The sequence below is a fragment of the Nesoenas mayeri genome (genome assembly GCF_963082525.1).
Source record: "Nesoenas mayeri genome assembly, chromosome: 4".
In the NCBI taxonomy this organism is placed as follows: Eukaryota; Metazoa; Chordata; class Aves; order Columbiformes; family Columbidae; genus Nesoenas; species Nesoenas mayeri.
In genome coordinates this window covers 22340068-22356991 of record NC_137540.1, presented here as the reverse complement: position 1 = coordinate 22356991, position 16924 = coordinate 22340068, and positions in this window count along the sequence as shown.

The window sequence follows — 16924 nt, the reverse complement described above, 5'->3', positions numbered from 1 at the left end:
TTAATCTCTGCACTGACTAATTTCATTTTCCAAATTTTGCATAGTTTATCTTAGCTAATGAAGAATCTTGACACAACAGATCATGTTGCTCAGAAAGAAACTCAACTTTACTGGCTTTAAAATAGTTCTCTTCAAAACAGTTCTGGGCAGAATGACATGAATGGAGTAACAAACCAGATGACTAGCTGCAAATCTGTATTAGAAAGCTTTATGTTGGTGTTAGGGTGTCAGGGTTGCATTTTCAAAGAAATGCGAAGAGCATGAGAAAGGCTCTGTTTTGTGAATATTTAATTTCCAATGAATAAAAAATAGCATAAGAAAGGAAGTGACTCTTTTTCATTGTTTCAGACTGCATGTTAATGTCAGTGTATTCAAGTGCATTTACAACATGGTTTATTCTAAAAGTACCAATTTATTTGTACTACAGCATTATTTCAGCAGTTTTGTTTCAGGCTGCTATTTTTATGTCAGGGAATCTGAATCAGGAACCTTGTGAACTCCGAGATTTTTCTACTAATTTACACAGGATTTTCTTTTTCTATTTCCTTCATGATTGTTCCAAGTGTTCTTATTTGATTTTATTCTCCAGAAGATTAGACCTCAATATTACAAATGTATTCACTGGGACTGGTGTATAAGGCTGCTGAGGCAAGATACCACTTGGGTGACACTACTTACTTTTTGGACTAGATGACCTCTAAAGGTCCCTTCCAACCTAAACTATTCTATGAGTGAAAGGTACTCCTACGACAAAGTGTCAGGACAAGTAATTAAAACTTTCTGTCACACGGTACCCAAAGTATGTCTGACATGCCATTTTGAAACTCATGAAACCACTTTAAAGACAACTTATTGACTGTGACCATGCTCAGAAGAGTTAACTGCTTGTTACAGCTCCCATGTGTCATCTCACAAATCTTGAAAGACCAGGGAGTCCTACAGTTGTACCTGCAGGAGCCAAAATGCTCCCCTGCTTCTGCTGTCACTCCTTCTGTGGCAGTCTTCTCCAAATGCCATTCGTCTCCTGTGCAGATGAGGCATCAGGTCCCAGGGTCCCTATGTTTTCCTTTGCAGCCTTCCCTTTGAAGTACCCAGCATTAAGTGGTACCCTTCAAACAAAACTCAGGACCTCTTGCTCACTCTCATTCAAATCTCAGCTCTTCAGCAATCCGACATTTTGGTACTTTGTATCTGATACATTTCTTCTTGGAAAACTGAATTCAGGATCACACACTCAGATCTTGTTCAGCCTTTCTAAATGAAGTCAATTATCTCCCGTGTATTAACTAGATGATTAAGTAGCTAGTCCACAATTAATTTTACCCTGAAAACAATAGGGATTATGTTCTCTGAAGAAAAATCTGAGGAGTTTTACTTAAACTTAGTTGTGAGGAATGGCTGGTACAGTGAGAATGTGAATTTTTATTTATTGTATTACATATATATTATATTACAAGGGATGTATTCCAACAGCAGTGTTATTATACAGTAGAAATTGTGAGCAATAGCACTCTCAGAACCCAAAGATAATGTCTTCCCATCCTTCTACCAATGCTTATTAGTCCCACACCAACAAGACCACTCCTCATTGGCAAATGCAATTATCTCACTTGGCATCTGAGAAGCTTAAATACTAACCAGTCTGTGGCTTTTTATTCTCTCTTTAATACACAGAGGATTACCCTTGTGAAGGACTATATAAATAGAAATTTGATGGCTTTGCTTTAACCACACTAAGCCTGTATTTTTTTTTCCTGGCAACAGTTTTAATTGTCAGTGGTGCATGCATATTAAGTATGAATTCCCTCATGTACATCCCATTAAGGTTAATAGAATTTTAGTTTTACTGCTCAAGAAATTTCAAAGTGGATTAACTTTTGAGAAACATATAACCAGCCATAATGCACAATCCCATGTCAACATACACATACTCTAGCTAAGATATGGGAAGTGCTCATGGAGACATGAAGTAGCTTCGTATTTGTCATGGTTTCTCTGTTACTCAACTACATGAGTTTTAAGAGGATCCCATGACTTTATGTCACACATGTAACACTGTATATATGTACAAATACTGCACATGACTGTGATTGTACACTGTATAAACTATACCTTTCTTTCTATTTTCACATTTAAAAACTCACACTTTGTGAATCTGAAATTGGTTTAAAAGTATAGTAGCACAGGCTACAACAGAGAAGTACAGGCTTCCTCTAACATTACTGTATTTGTCTCCCAGGAGCTTTCAGAGACTCAGGTCACTCCAGTTGCCTTTCTCCATGTGCTGTTACATTGAATTCCCTCACTTCAAAAGATGTGCTTATGGTAGAGGAACCTTTTCTTCATTGGAGGCAGGCAATGCTCCTAAACTCTTGGTCATTGGTGCTGCTCTGAAGTCAAGGTGAGGCTATGCCTCCATGCGCTGGCTGCCTTTCCCCTGCCCCTTTGAGGGGCAATGCCATTCCTTGTGGGTGAGGCTGTGAAAGGTTGTGCCCTCTCTTCACAACCCCTAACTTACCTAGAAGAAACAGACAAAAGGTCCAAGTTTTCTAATGCTCACCCATTTCTGCATTTCTGCAAGCATTCTTTGCTTTTTTCCATTGTTCACATGCCTCTGTATATCTCACCTTTTATTTGTGTTGCTGATGTGACGAGTTGGGAAATCTGCCTATATATAACTGTAAATTGCAGCCAAGGCTCTGAAACAACAGACTATCTGATTATTAGTTATATTCAGGAGACTGACCAAAAATGTCATTACAGATTTCCATATTTATTGTCTCAAGAGAATTCCATATCCAATAAGGATATGTTGGTTTTGTTTGGTTTTTTTTTTCTTTACATGCCAGCCCTGTAACTCTGCCTGTGGTCTGGAAGTCAAACTGTCACCTTTGCTTTTAGTGAATCTTATGCAACAGAAAGTTACGTTACAAGATTACTGCTAACTTGAGCCAGCACAAGACTGATGCTCCATTGCTTCTGCAAAGAGCTGAAGTCAAAAAGATATAGAAAAACAAAACAAAACACACAAAAACCCCCAATAAATTATTTTTGTCATAAAAATAAGTAGTTATGATCCTAAGTAGTTACAGAACACCAGTGGTTCAAATATAAAATGGTGCATCTTCATAGTCTTTTTTAATGACTAATCATATTTTTCATGTCTAAGGGCAGTAAACAGATGCAATAGTATCCATCTAAACAGGCAAGATGACTTATATTTTTCTAATGCATGTAGTATCTTAAAATTGAAAAGCAACTTAAATATGATTTATTCACGTTAACAAGAATTAGCCAGGAAGCTCAAGAGAAGTGTCACTCAAGATTTCAGCCTATAGCTTGTTGTAAAAGAGTTCAGTATTATCCTAACTTTCAAGGTAAGGAAAGTGATTCAGATGACCAAGGCACTGTAGTATCACAGTTGCTAAGTATGTTAGAGGCATTTAACAAAAGCAAGGAACACTTGCAGAAATGAATGCATCAATGCCAATTCATTTAAATGATCTGGTTTAGACTTTGCTATTTTTTTTTCCCCACAGGAGAAATACTCTGTACCAGCATGTTGTTGCAATGTGTCATTAAGAAGCTGGAAAGTGGCTGCCTCTGGTGTGTGTTATAGTTGTACAGCTTCATGTATGAACACTACAAGTTAATTTTTAGATGGCATGTATTTATCTCGGAGAGCTGGCTTATGGCAGCTTTTTTTTTTATCTGCTCTGTAAGAATCTTGAGGAGTAATTGTGAAGGATACATTGTGTGGTCAGTTTTTTGTCAGTTTAGCAACATGCTGGTGATTGATTGTTTGTTCTTAAATGAAATACTTCTGGCATAGTTTCCTGTACTGATCCATTACCCAGTCCCACTTCTGACACAACTCAGTGCTGATGAGACTTTGGGAAGCTGTAACTGCTCTATCCAACAAGGAGAGTTTTGGTGAAACAGTTTCCATGTACAAAACCCAAAGTGACCAAGTGCACCACGAAGAGGAAGAAATCGTTTTCACCTGACCCTTCTTATTTGGACTGTTATCTAAACTATCAAAGGTCTGTATATTTTCTATACTTGAGCAGAATAGGTAATAGCAATGTTTAAATATGTGTATTATTTAGATCTTTATTTGGTAATGGATTATTTTATACAATTCAGCTCTATGGATATGGGTTTATTTTCCACAGATTCTGCCAAGAGAATTTCCATTCTGGGGCTTCCTGCTTATTTCTTCCAGCTGCTTCTTTTTCTTATCCCTTCTGTTGTTATTCTCCTCCTGTCTCCTTGTTTTCACTACTGATGGAGGAGAGGCTTGGTTAGGCTTTGAAACTATAATATAAATGCTCTTGGCAATTGTTTATTTCTATATGCTTTATAATTATTCTCTAGTGGTTCCAATTGTATTTTCTAGTTGGAGACCATCACTGGGGACTGCCTTGCTCCAATAGAATATTAAAGGTGCAAACAATCTTTTAACAGGATCCATAAGGAACATGTTCAACATTGAGAGGTAGCAGGAACAGCACAATGGCATTGGCTGTGTTGACCAGAAGGATGCAGGAAGGAAAACTCCTTAAACTTCATTGCCTGCCTAGCCCCTAACCTACCCTACAAAGTTTCTCTGCAACACAAAGCCTCCTGCCAATCCTACCCTGCAATTCACCATCAGCAATAATGGGATTGGTGGGATTTGTTGACCCAGCTGTCTTCAATGCTGTGGTACTGGTTAAATGCACAAAACAGGGGGGTGCATGAATGTGTCTGTGTACATCATTTGAATCCTTTATTGCATTAATGACAGTTTAAAAAGAAAAGAGATGTTTGACATCTGTGGCAGTCATTTGACTTCCTGTTACTCTGATGGTATCAATCCTAATCTTGTCAGAAGTGAATTGGTTCTCCTTCCTGCAAAAATAACAACTGATGTGGAGGCAGCAAAGTGCTGAACAAAGTCCTTTGTTTGTTTGTTTGTTTCTCTCTGTGTTTGTTTTCTCTACTATTGGAACATATTAGAAAGCATCCTGCTCTTGTTATTTCTTTTGAATAGTCTATTTTCTGTAGAAAGTAATATCCACATGGTAAACTCCTATTCATCAAAATTGTGCCAAATATGTGCCATTTTACAGCTAAATATATGCTATTTTATTTTACTTTAAAGGAAGCCAAAGTACATACCAAGAACATAATTCTGGATGGTGTTGGTCCTATTTTCAAATGAGTATTTACTGTGTGAGGCACTTCTGTGCAACAGGCTGAGTTGGTAAGGGGCTACATTACGAATGCAGTACAGAAAGCAGTATTTCTTCCTCCTCTTCCTGTAAAAATATGTATTTTTCTACTTTTTTGTGAAGCCTGTGAAGCATGACCTTGTGTGCCTGATGCAGTCATGCCTGGCTCCCTAGCACTCCCCTTCCACCTGCATTTTAGGAGTGTATCTCCAGGGGACATTAAGATTATGAAAAAGTGTTAGGTTGGGGGAAACTAGAGTATTAGTACCTAGGAGCTTCTGTCTCAGCTCTTATATCCGTATGTAGGTATGACTGGCTGATGTACAGGGTTGTATTTCTGTCCTATCTTTCTACCCACTTATGTGTGCTAATAAGTCTTTCCTCTTGTAGTGTGCTGGTGATATTTTTCTTCCTTGGACTGGTCAGGGTGAGAAAAGTGTCTTAAACAAGCTCCCCTGTTCCACTACTGTACACCAAAACACGACCCCCAGCTCAGGCTAGAATAAATAAAATGGGGAGATTCCTGGAGTTACAGGACCACATGGTAAATATCTTTGTTTTCCATTATTTCCTTCATGTTGAAGACTTCTTTAACTAGCATATAAAAATACATGTGAAAATCCAGCAGTTTACATATTTTTTGACCATTTTAAAAAACCTATGTATCAACTTGCATATTATAGGGTGAGTCAGTATACAGTGTATATAATGGATTCAAAGATCAAAACAGTATGACACAGTCAACTGGTAAGAAAAATGTAAAATGGTACCAACCTGTAACCTTCCTAAGGCAACACGTAAGTCAGAGGGTTTATTTTTTTAAATGTTTTTCTTTAACCTGTACAAGGGACAAATCTTTATTCTGAAAGTCTTCCTATAAATGGAGAGGCAATATCCTTGTGTAAAAAATCTGTAAATATTTCAGAATTTGGGCCTGAAAGAGTATATTACACCTCTAATTTTTCTTGATGGGTGCAGCAGTACCTCTGTCCCTGAAACTGACCCTAAATCAGTTGTGAAATGTGGAAGCAAGTATTGAGGACTGCAGGCAGGGCTCATTTCTTTTGTCCTGTAAGCACGACTGACAACTGACGCAAGAAATTTGTTAAAGGTTATTATTTTCAGAGTTTTCTTCCCCATTGCTGCACAGGCACACCAGCAGCTGGTTCAGCATCCAATCCACCTGGGGAGGTGAGAGGCAATGGGGACCCTCTAAGATAGATATGCTGCTTGAGGGGAAGTGTCTGTCCATTGCCAGCTGATGCCCTTTAGGAGTTCCCAACTGTCCAACCCTACCTGTGCATGCCCCTTCTGCCCAAATAAGGTGCTTAAGCATTTCTGAGATTAAAAATGACCTACACCATTATCAGTTAACCACCCTCCTGCTAATTAGTTTGGAGGCCATAAGCATGTTGTGTACGAACAACTGATGCTGTGGCTTTGAGGGTAACCTGGGCACAGAGGAACATTTGGAGAAGAGTTAAAATGTTTACTGCTGCTTCATGGATTCTGCTCACTTTCTCTCAAAGGAAACAGTAGGGTAATTGGAAGGCTGTCATCCTTTTTAACAGAAATGTAAAGAATAATTTTCTGAATGGATGATGCTACAGGACTTATACTCTGGCTCCGTCCAGCTACTAGAAGGAAGGTACACGTTTCTCTTTGCCTGTTTCAGTCTTTTTCAATATTTTGAATACTAATATTGAATATAATTATCTATTATTTTTATTATTCACTAGAATTTCCTATTGTTATGTTTCTGTTTTTTTTAAAAAAATTATTCTGTTGTGCCCTTGACCTTGTAAATAATGCCTTCCAACAGCAAACACCAGCTAGTGCACATCCATCATCTCTCATCCCTGCCAGACCTTTAGGTGTGGTTCGCTGCTGCTTCCTCCACTGCTCCACTTGCCTTAGCACCTAAGTACAATACCGTATCAAGGACTGAACCCTGTTTTGTGTTTGCCTGAGCCAGCTGTAGCCCACAGCAGGCTGGTCACCTCCCTCTACCTTGTTGAGCTGTATTCATTCCAGCTGTGAATACATCAGCATTCACTATTGGTTGTGTCATCCAGGTTACCCTTATCCAACTGTGATTGAGGAGGTAGCAGCCCCCACACCTCCATGGTGCCTGGCCTTGGGGGCTGTGGCACTGCGGGTGTCACTATGTTCCCTGGTGAATCCAAACCTTGTTGGCTTCTTTACAGTAAGTATAGTGACTTGCACTACCAATGAATGCAGCCGGGGTGTTTTTCTATGACACTTACTACTTCTTCTTTTTTTTTTTTTTTTTTTTTTTTTAAATATATATTTCTTGATACCACTTGCTTTATATGCCTCTTTGGAGGACTGAACTTGCATTTAGTGCCATGACAATATGTCACTCCAGATCTGCGAAAGACAGTGTAAGGTCAGTGAAGAGAAGCCTTCCCTTTCCAATAGCTGGTGTCTATATATAAATTGGCACTTGATGCTCATCAAAGAACAAGAAATATTGGATATGCTCTAAATGTCCATTGTATTTTTGAGCCAACTACCTGATGGAAGTCATCACTTATATGTAAATGAACTGTCAATGGCTTGCCTCTGTTGGCAGTCGCTGGACTGTGAAGGGTATGTCTTAATAAGAACCAAAGCTCTTCACAGACTTTGATTTACTGGAAATAAAATAGAAAAGTCCTCTGAGACTACAAAGGACACTTGTTTCAGATAAAATGTCTAGACAGTAGCAATATATTTGGGGCTTTTATTATAGCAAAACTGCAAATTAGAATAGAGTGCTGAGAAAGTTCCTATGACCCAGCTGAGTTCAAAAACACTGTTTCAGACTGATCCGTGAAACACACTCAAATTAAGTTCATGAGCCTTCAAAAGGGAAAGAAAAGATGTGCAAGGTCGATGTTCAGATTTTGCTAGAACTCTAGAGCTTCCCAGTTTTTACATTCCCTCTGACAAGGAGAGATTTGCAAATCTGCTATGATTTAAGTCATTTAAACAAAACACAAATTGTGCATTGTGTTTCACTGCATTAGATAACAGTCTGCTTTACAGTCCATTCTTGTATGATGGCCTTTTTCTTTGATTATTGAATATAAAACACAAAAGAAAGATTAATTCTGTGAAATGTTGGATTTTAGGGAAGAAAATCAAAACGAAACTGAAGCGTGATTTAACTGAGACATGTCTGTCTCTTGTTTTAGGGAAGGCAAATCATATGGCATTTCTGATATGGAATTTTCAGAATGTCTTGTTCCTCTGAAAACTATCACTGTTAGTAAAATTGTTATTTTATTATTATCATTGCCAGTTTTTTATCATCCAGAATTTTTAAAAGATATACTGAATTGGAAAATACAAACCAGTTAGGATGAACCTGTACCTTTTATTGCAGTTTGTGTAACACAGGCTCAGTATTTTTGCACAAGAGAATTTACATGCCAAATATAAATACAGCATGTGAGAGTTTGTGTACTTAAGTTAGAACCTTGATTGCCTGCATGGCTAATGGAGAGTCCAGAAGGCAACACAGTAAATCATTGATTTTCAGCACCAGAGTGCTCTGAATCATCTTCTGTGTCGGCCCAGCTTTCCAGGAATTGTCCTGCACTCTTTGTGGTTACTTCTGTTTCCATCTGTACAGAGATCAAATGGAGACACATGGTGGTGCACCCTACCAGCGTTTCTTCCCAGTTGCCATCTTTAGTATTGGCAGCTCTGGCTTTGTAAGAAACACACTGGTCACTGATTTCCAGAGAATTAATGCACTGATAGGTTTCCACATGCCTGAAACAACAGCTCTTGGAGGTGTCAGCTGCCTGGGAATCCGTGACACATCGCATCAGATAATTACAAAAAAAAAAAAAAAAAAAAAAAAAAAAAAAAAAAAAAAAAATCGATTTTGTTAGGTTTTTTTTTTTTTTTTCCACAGTGCTGGTTTATGATGCTTGAGTAACTTCTCTGTGACATGGATCTCAAAGCAGAAATTCATATGATGCTCCTAGTCTCTAAGTGTTGGTTTTGAGGTGGAAGGTCAAGATGGGATTCAGAAGACTGAGTAATTCTTGCAGACCTGAATGAGATCACCCATTTGCTATTTCCATCCAAACATAAAACCAGAAAGAATTTAAGAGGATCAAGTGGAGTCTGCAAGCAATCTGAAATCTTATCTCTTAGTGGTACAAAAGGCCCCTTCCAATTCACTAGACTACCAGTCCTGGAAGCTGAACAGTAGCAATTCTGTGCCCCTTTCAGTGTATAGAAGTCTAGATTCAGCTCGATGCTTGTGTACTTGGCTAGTTTATTAAATGATCATGGTCCATGGTTTTAGTTCCACTGTAAAATTAATATAAACCCTAAGGTTAAATAGTAAACATTGTCAGCATGATGACTGTATTAGCTGTAGGTGTTCCAAAAATAAATTTTACTTGATAGTAACTGAATTTCTGTGTAGTCCAACAGATGAGTCATTAGATAGTGTCCACAGAGATCAATTTTATTTATACTTTCAAAAGATTAATATTCAATGTTTTATAAATCCAAGTGTATGCATAACAACAGACTGAATTCAATCTAAGAAATGTAAATGGATAATCATAATGTCTTTTGGGGCTTCCTAGTGATTCAATATTTGATACTCTGATCATAGCCATAGTGTACCATGTAATCTTTTATCCTGTCATAGGGCTGGTAAATACTGTTACAAATACAAAATTAACAGACTCAGTCCCATACATACAAGTATAATTTCATGCAAGTCATAGTAGATTGTTTGCAGACTCCTCAACAAGGCTTTGTGCCTTTGTACATCCATCCAGGCATGCAGTCTTTCAAATATTTGAACAAGTCACTGTTGTCAGACAATATAGAATATGAAAAAAAATACATACAATTTTCAAAAAATTAGGCTAAAAACCACAAAGAAATCACATTTAGAATATTAAATGAGTAAAGGGCAATATTCCTACCTATGTCTTCCTTGTTTTGAAGTATGTGATTCAAACATTACCTGTTATCACAGAAATCATGAAAAGAGCTGTTTTACCACGAGCAGTACGCTGTTGTAGTAGTTTCACTGCCTGAAGTATTATCTGGAACATCTACTTTACATTCAAGTAAGTGCTACGTTTAGAATGTATTTTTATTCTACCTAAAGTATGCAGTGCATTAGACCTTAACGTACCCTCTAGCTACAGACGTGGGCCCAGAAGATGTGACCTAAAAATAGGAATTACTCCAGAAGCAATAATTTGTTTGAAAGCCATAAACTGAATTCCAAAGCAGTAGTGAATGATTGTCCTCTCTGCTGGAGAGAAACCTCCTCAGCAGATCCTCTTTTGCAGTTTGCAAATTTGAAATTTGTACAAAAAAGAGTAATAGAAAAAGTTAGAAAAAATTTGAACATGTCATTAATGCCTGCGGGAGGATGAAGTAGTGTTTGTGAATTCCTCTCAGCAATAGTTACTTTTCAGTGCTTTATTTTCTCCATTGGGAATAAGGTAATTATCAGTAAGAGTAGCAGTGAGGAAGAAAAATAAAATTGTTTATTATTGGACCAATTGAGCCCAGCAAGATGAAGGCCAAATTGTTTTTTGCTTGTCTGAGTTTGATTTTTAGTCAGTCTGGATGTGTTTTTTGTTTAGCAGAGAACTTCAGTGAGGAGTATGTTATTTTATAACTGAGGCCAATAGAAAGTCATTGGCATAATAAAACCCCAGATTTTACAATTTCAACGCAGCTGCTCTGTGACTTTTAAGCAACTGTGAAATCACATTGTTTAAACTGATGTCTGGATCCGTATTTTTTTCTTTTTCTTTTTCTTTTTTCTTTTTTTTTTCTGGAGAAGTCACCAGAAATCCATCAGATCAACAACTGGTATTGCAGCCTAACCATTCTAGTGAGTGTTCACAAACCTCCAGTTAGAAATAACCACCAGGTCATCCTGTGTTATACTCAAATATGAAAATGAACATAATGTTACCAGTATCATCAATTAATTTGCTGTTACTAATTTACCAGGGGAAATACATTCATTTAATGACAAACATAGTTCTTTGGCTGACACACCGATTACGTGCAGTGCCCTGAGCAAACTGGCATTTCCATTTTTTTCAACTCTTTTATGACTTAAACTGCAGCAGTTGGTAGTATTTGAACGTACAGTTATACTGTGCTATCAAGAGTATATATATGCCATTTATAAGAAGTATTGCTTGCTTCTCATGGACCAAATTCTTCTGCAGTGAGAGGTGAATTCTGGACCTTGGCTGCAGTTGGGACCTGCCTACCCTGAGCCTGTGATCACACAAACATCCACACAAGTGAGTATTTATGCAAGTGACACCTAAGTTTTTGTTTGTTTGTTTTACCTGAAATTCCAACACCTAGGTAAACTTATTTGTTTAGCAGATTAGGACTCAAAGCTAGATTTTTAGATCTACAACACAAAACCTTGTATGTCGAATTTGAATAATTTTTCCTCCCCTTACTGATAACGGTGTCTACATCTGACGGATTTCAAAGAAATAAGTGAGTCTGGAGGGTTCAACCTGGTGCCTTGCATCTGCAGATGTGTTACACCCCACTCTCATAGCTGCAGCTGAGGAAAGGGGATGTTTGCAATGAAAATGTGCTAGTGATGTGGGGAGGAGAGGTATGAAGCCAGCGGGTTTTGTGTGCTTGCCAGGAGAATGTTGACAAGGAGCAGCTTGTCTTCAGTAAGGGTCATTATTAAGTTACAGGGTAGGAGCTATTTCTTGTGGTGATTGACCCTTGGGACTGAGAAAACCAATAGGTCAAGAGTCCTGTAGAAAAATGGAAATCTAGTTCAGAGATTTCTGTGTATTTTGTTTGGCTTTTGAGCTTCTTCAGAGCCTCAAAGAAGGATCCCAGCAGCTGCTGCTCTTAAAAAAAAAAAAAAAAAAAAAAAAAGAAAAAAAAAGAAAAAAAAAAAGAGCTATAGAGGAGGCTCTGAAGGGACAGGAAAGTGTGACAGAGCATTTGAATTGGAGACAAGTTTGTGATGTATTTGAAAAAGGGCGTACGCTTCAGAGTAGCCTAGAAAAAGGACTGCATACACCTTGATCAGTATTTTCTGGGATAAAAGTACTGAGGATATTATCAGGATGGTGTACATAAATCATATGAGCAACACAGTGAGTGAAATTGGAACTCTGGGAGCTCAAATAGAAGGGATTGTATAACAACTCTTTATCTGTTTCTTATTACTTAAACATTAGTACCAATGAATAAAATTATCCTTTTCAATAGATTAACTCAGTTTATTGTATCTGATTCTAGAGGTCAAATCATTATATTTACACAGGTTTTACTCAATGATGGTTTGTACATGTCAGTGGAGTTATTCTAACTCTTAGAGATGTAAAGAAAAACAATAGTTTATCCCGAAAAGGATTTTTGGTTTTTATGTCACAGCCCATGTAAAGCATGAGACAAAAGTTAAATCCTGTGTTCTCTGGCAGGTAAGTAGCCTCACTGAAATAACTGTGCGTCACTGGACCACCTCTCAAGTTTACCCCCATCCTAAATTTACTACAGCCAAAAGGTTTTTACAGAGTCGTCAGCCTCAGGTGTAGGCATTGTATAAGATAACCCAGTGCTATGGTGGACAGAAAAGGTGTGTACTCCCTAGGTGTTATTCCTTTGCAGTATAAAGTATTTACAGAGTGTACATGGGAAAATCGATAAAGTAAGGCACAATTTAGATCTGAGTTGTATATGCACAGACATTCCTCTGGATGTAGGAGAGCCTTTTGTAGCTGTAGAGCCATCCTTGGCTTTCATTAATGATACCATTGCTCACTGACATTAATATGGTCATCAGAAGTGGTTAGTTATTCCTATACCTGGATCTGAATGATGCCTCCTGCACACTGAGGAGAGAAGAGGGAAATTGTTACAATTTCCCCTGCATACAGTGCTCCTGCACAACTGAAAGGAGACATCATTTAGCCTGCCATGCATAAAAGGAGCGGGTTGGTGCATGAGATGTACTGGTTAAATAAAACCTCAAGTCAAGTCTGATATCTTTTTTAACATGCATACAAAAATAGTAACTCAGGCATTTGATTTCTTTGTTGTTTTTCCACTGCATAACAAAAACAAGAAGTACATCTGCTGCTAGTCTTTCTCACTCATTTCTTTATCATTTCAAATTAAGATGAATTGCTTATGCTTGTCCCTTGAACAATAACACTGCTCAAATATATAAACTGGGATCTCCTTGTGACAAGTTTTAATTGTGGGATGAGTGAAGCTGGCATTTATCTAGAAAGTTTAGACATGCAAAGTCTCTGGTGTCAGACTCTTGTCTATGCTGCGTTATAAAAACAGGAGTTTCACAAATGTAGTGAAGAAAAGGTGTGGCATTTACAGTGAGCCTGGAAATTCAAGCACCATTAAAAAACTTCCCAGCAATGCATGTAACAAGAGCACATGATGTTCCCTTGCAAGGAAGGGAAGTGAAGGCTGTATCTAACTGGCATGTCAGAAATGAACCCTTGGGTCCATGAATAAGGGTAAGAGATGGGAGAGGAGGTGGATGGAAATGAAGATCCCAGTAAATTCGTGAAATTTAAAGAGCAAAGCCCTGCTGCTTCCTGAAAAGATAAAGTCTCTTTGAAGTGGGTGCTTTCCTAGAGGTTTCAGAAAAAATTGGGAACCAGATTAAATATGTACGGTTCTAAAACCAGGACTGTGACTAATATTTAGTATGTTTTTAATATGTGGGAGTATATTATTTCATAGCCATGGAACTAACAAAGGAATTAATGAATGTAGTACTTTGTATCTACTTCTGAGAACAGACTTCATCTCTTTGTTAATACATATCAATGCATAGTAAAAAATATGAAAACAAAATTATTCAAGAAATCCTGTGTTCCCATTCATATCTTTCAAGGCTGCCACCTTGCTGCAACATAGACGTGAAACAGCTTTAAGGCAGCCCCAGATTTGGGGCCAAGAGAGAAGTGCAGAAGGAAATACCTGTCATACACCTGAAACTTGAGAAGAGGGGACAGAGAAGCATGTCAGCTTTCTGGTCTTGATGGAAGATCTATATGACTCTCCAACCTCCTTGCAATCTCAAATTCTTGTATGCATAATGCCATGCTTGATCTGTTAATTATTTGTAAGCCTTTGATACAGTGGCATAAATAACTGTAATTATTGGCAGAGAGAGTTCCTCCGAAATTATAGGGGCAATGTAGAATTCACCCACTTACTACTGACCTGGGACATAAGCAAATTAGTTTATTCCTTCTGCTCACATCTAACCTACTGCATGTAAATATACTCCAAATGAAACACATTTAAATGATACTGGGTTCTTGCAAAGGTGGAAAGTTTTATTTTGGGCTTGACCTGGTGCCATGAGATCTAATAGATTTTTGCAACACCTTGATATTATGTAACTGACACACAGTACAGCACAAAGGAAAAAAAAAAAGCAAATATCAAGTTCACTGCGTTCAACAAAATGACATTTGAGAAACCCAGGTAGACATCAGCATGGTGGTTTAGGATGGGGCTGCAGAGCACCGACTTACTTCTGGGAGGGTAAGGAGCACTTTTAAACCTACCTGCTAAAATAAGAATAGATTAATATTTCTTTCCTTCCTGTTCAGCAGAAACAGAAACCATTAAGCAGGAATTTCTGAGTTTGCAAGGTTAGAAGAAGCAAGAGCCTCAACTTTCCAGTAGAAGTGAGGATCTGGTAACATTTATATACTTTGCTTTGAGTTTGCAGAATATGACATGCACGCTGCTTTCCACAAAACAAAGAGAAGGTATTGCATAATAATGGGAATTGGGCTGCTGCTATTTCTTCCTGGCTACTCCACTTGCTCAGTGCAAGCCTTGGGAGAGCAGGAGAGCAGCACTGATGTAACCGTAAAACAGAAATTTCAGAAAACAATAAAAGCAAATATATTTTAAAAAACAGGGGAGTTCTTGATAGCCGACATATTTATAATTGAAAGCTGTTCAGAAGGGAATTACTTTTCTGTTCACTCTAAATTGTTCTAATCCCAAGACAAAAATCTTCCTGGATTCTAGGAAATAATAAATCTATCTATCAGCAACCAATGGGATAAAACCAACTGAAATTGCCAATAGGAAATAGAAGATAAGAGCAAGAACCCTCTGTTGAAAAGAAATGTTTGTCAAATGTAGAAAATCGATATTACAGAAAGCAGAGTCTGAAATATCTGATTTTTTAATTTTCTTAACTAAAGCAAGTCACAGTGTCCTCTATAACTACGATTTTCTGAGCTCTGATTCCTTTGTGTGATGTCTTAAAAAATCCTTTAAGGAAGTTTTGATGAGTGCTTTCAAAAAAACTATCGACACATTTTGGCTGAATTTTAATCTATGAACTAAAACACGTCTGATTTTGAAGCAAAAGTCTCTGAAAGTGGTTACAGTGCAGTTCTTTCGTTGATATCACATTAGTGTTTGGAGCTAATCCAGACTCAGTGGAGGTTTACATGCAAACCTGACTCACTATGGGTCCTCCATTCATATCTGATCTGCTTCCAGATCTGATGTCAATGGAAGCACTGTGAATACTCTGTGCTGCTGCTATCCAGTTGGCCTCCCTCCAGAAACTTAATGTTTTTCTTCAGTTGCATCAGTGCCTCCAAGCAAAAAAGAGAATGACATCCATATGTTTTAAGATTAAAGCTGAGTCAACATTTCAAGTGAAAAAATGGATGCTTTTCTAGACCTACAGTAATATAGTGAAAGGGTAAATTTCTTAAAATAACAATTTTGGTCTCAAAGCTGCTGAGGCCACTGTGTCTGTTATATTTTCTTGAAAGAGATCAGCAAAAAGATACATGTAGATTGCTGTGGTTTTCTTTTGGGAACTAAATTTTGACCCATATAATTTGCTGTGTTTTTTAAATCAAAGAATTTGGCAATAAATGTGTCAATAAACTCCCATTTAAAGCAAAGGGAAGAGCAGTTATCTGAGAAAGGTGGTGAAGAGAGTGAGAAAGAGGATACTGGGAGCCTATCATTGCCTTTTTCTGCACGTGAACAGGGCTCAAAGGTGTTTTCTGATGAAAAAATTGGATTACTGCAGTTGCATAATGTAACAAACATGAGTAGATACCAAACAATACGAGTCACTTGCACATATAGTGAGACCAGACTGGCACTTAAAAATCATTCATCGAAGAATTCTTCAAGTCCTTGCACAATATTTAGCATTAAGCATACCAGTGTGATGGGTTCTGTTTTAAATAGATGTGCTCCTGCTAAGGCAGTGCTGCGCTTGGCCGTGCCTGGGCACCTCTGCCACCAGGCATCAGATAAGCTGGTATTTCCTCCAGCATGCAGAGGGCTGTGCCAGGGAAGCAGTGCTCCCCCTACTGTGTAAGACATCGAGGACAAAGTACTTACAAATGCGTTGTGAAGAGGATAATTTAACCTGTAATATGGTAAGACCATATACTCATACCTTACTCCAGGCTAAGCAGAACCTTACTGGAGACACAGCAGTGGTAAGATTATCTCATATGCAAAAAAAAAAAAAAAAAAAAAAAGACTCTAGGAATCAGCACTCTGTTCATTTTGTCTTATGTCACTTATATACTAGTATTATTCTTCCAAAAGCATGAAACCTTCCAAATATGCTTTGTAAGAAGTTGTGAAGGAGATGAAAGGCTAAAAAGGAGTGCACAGGC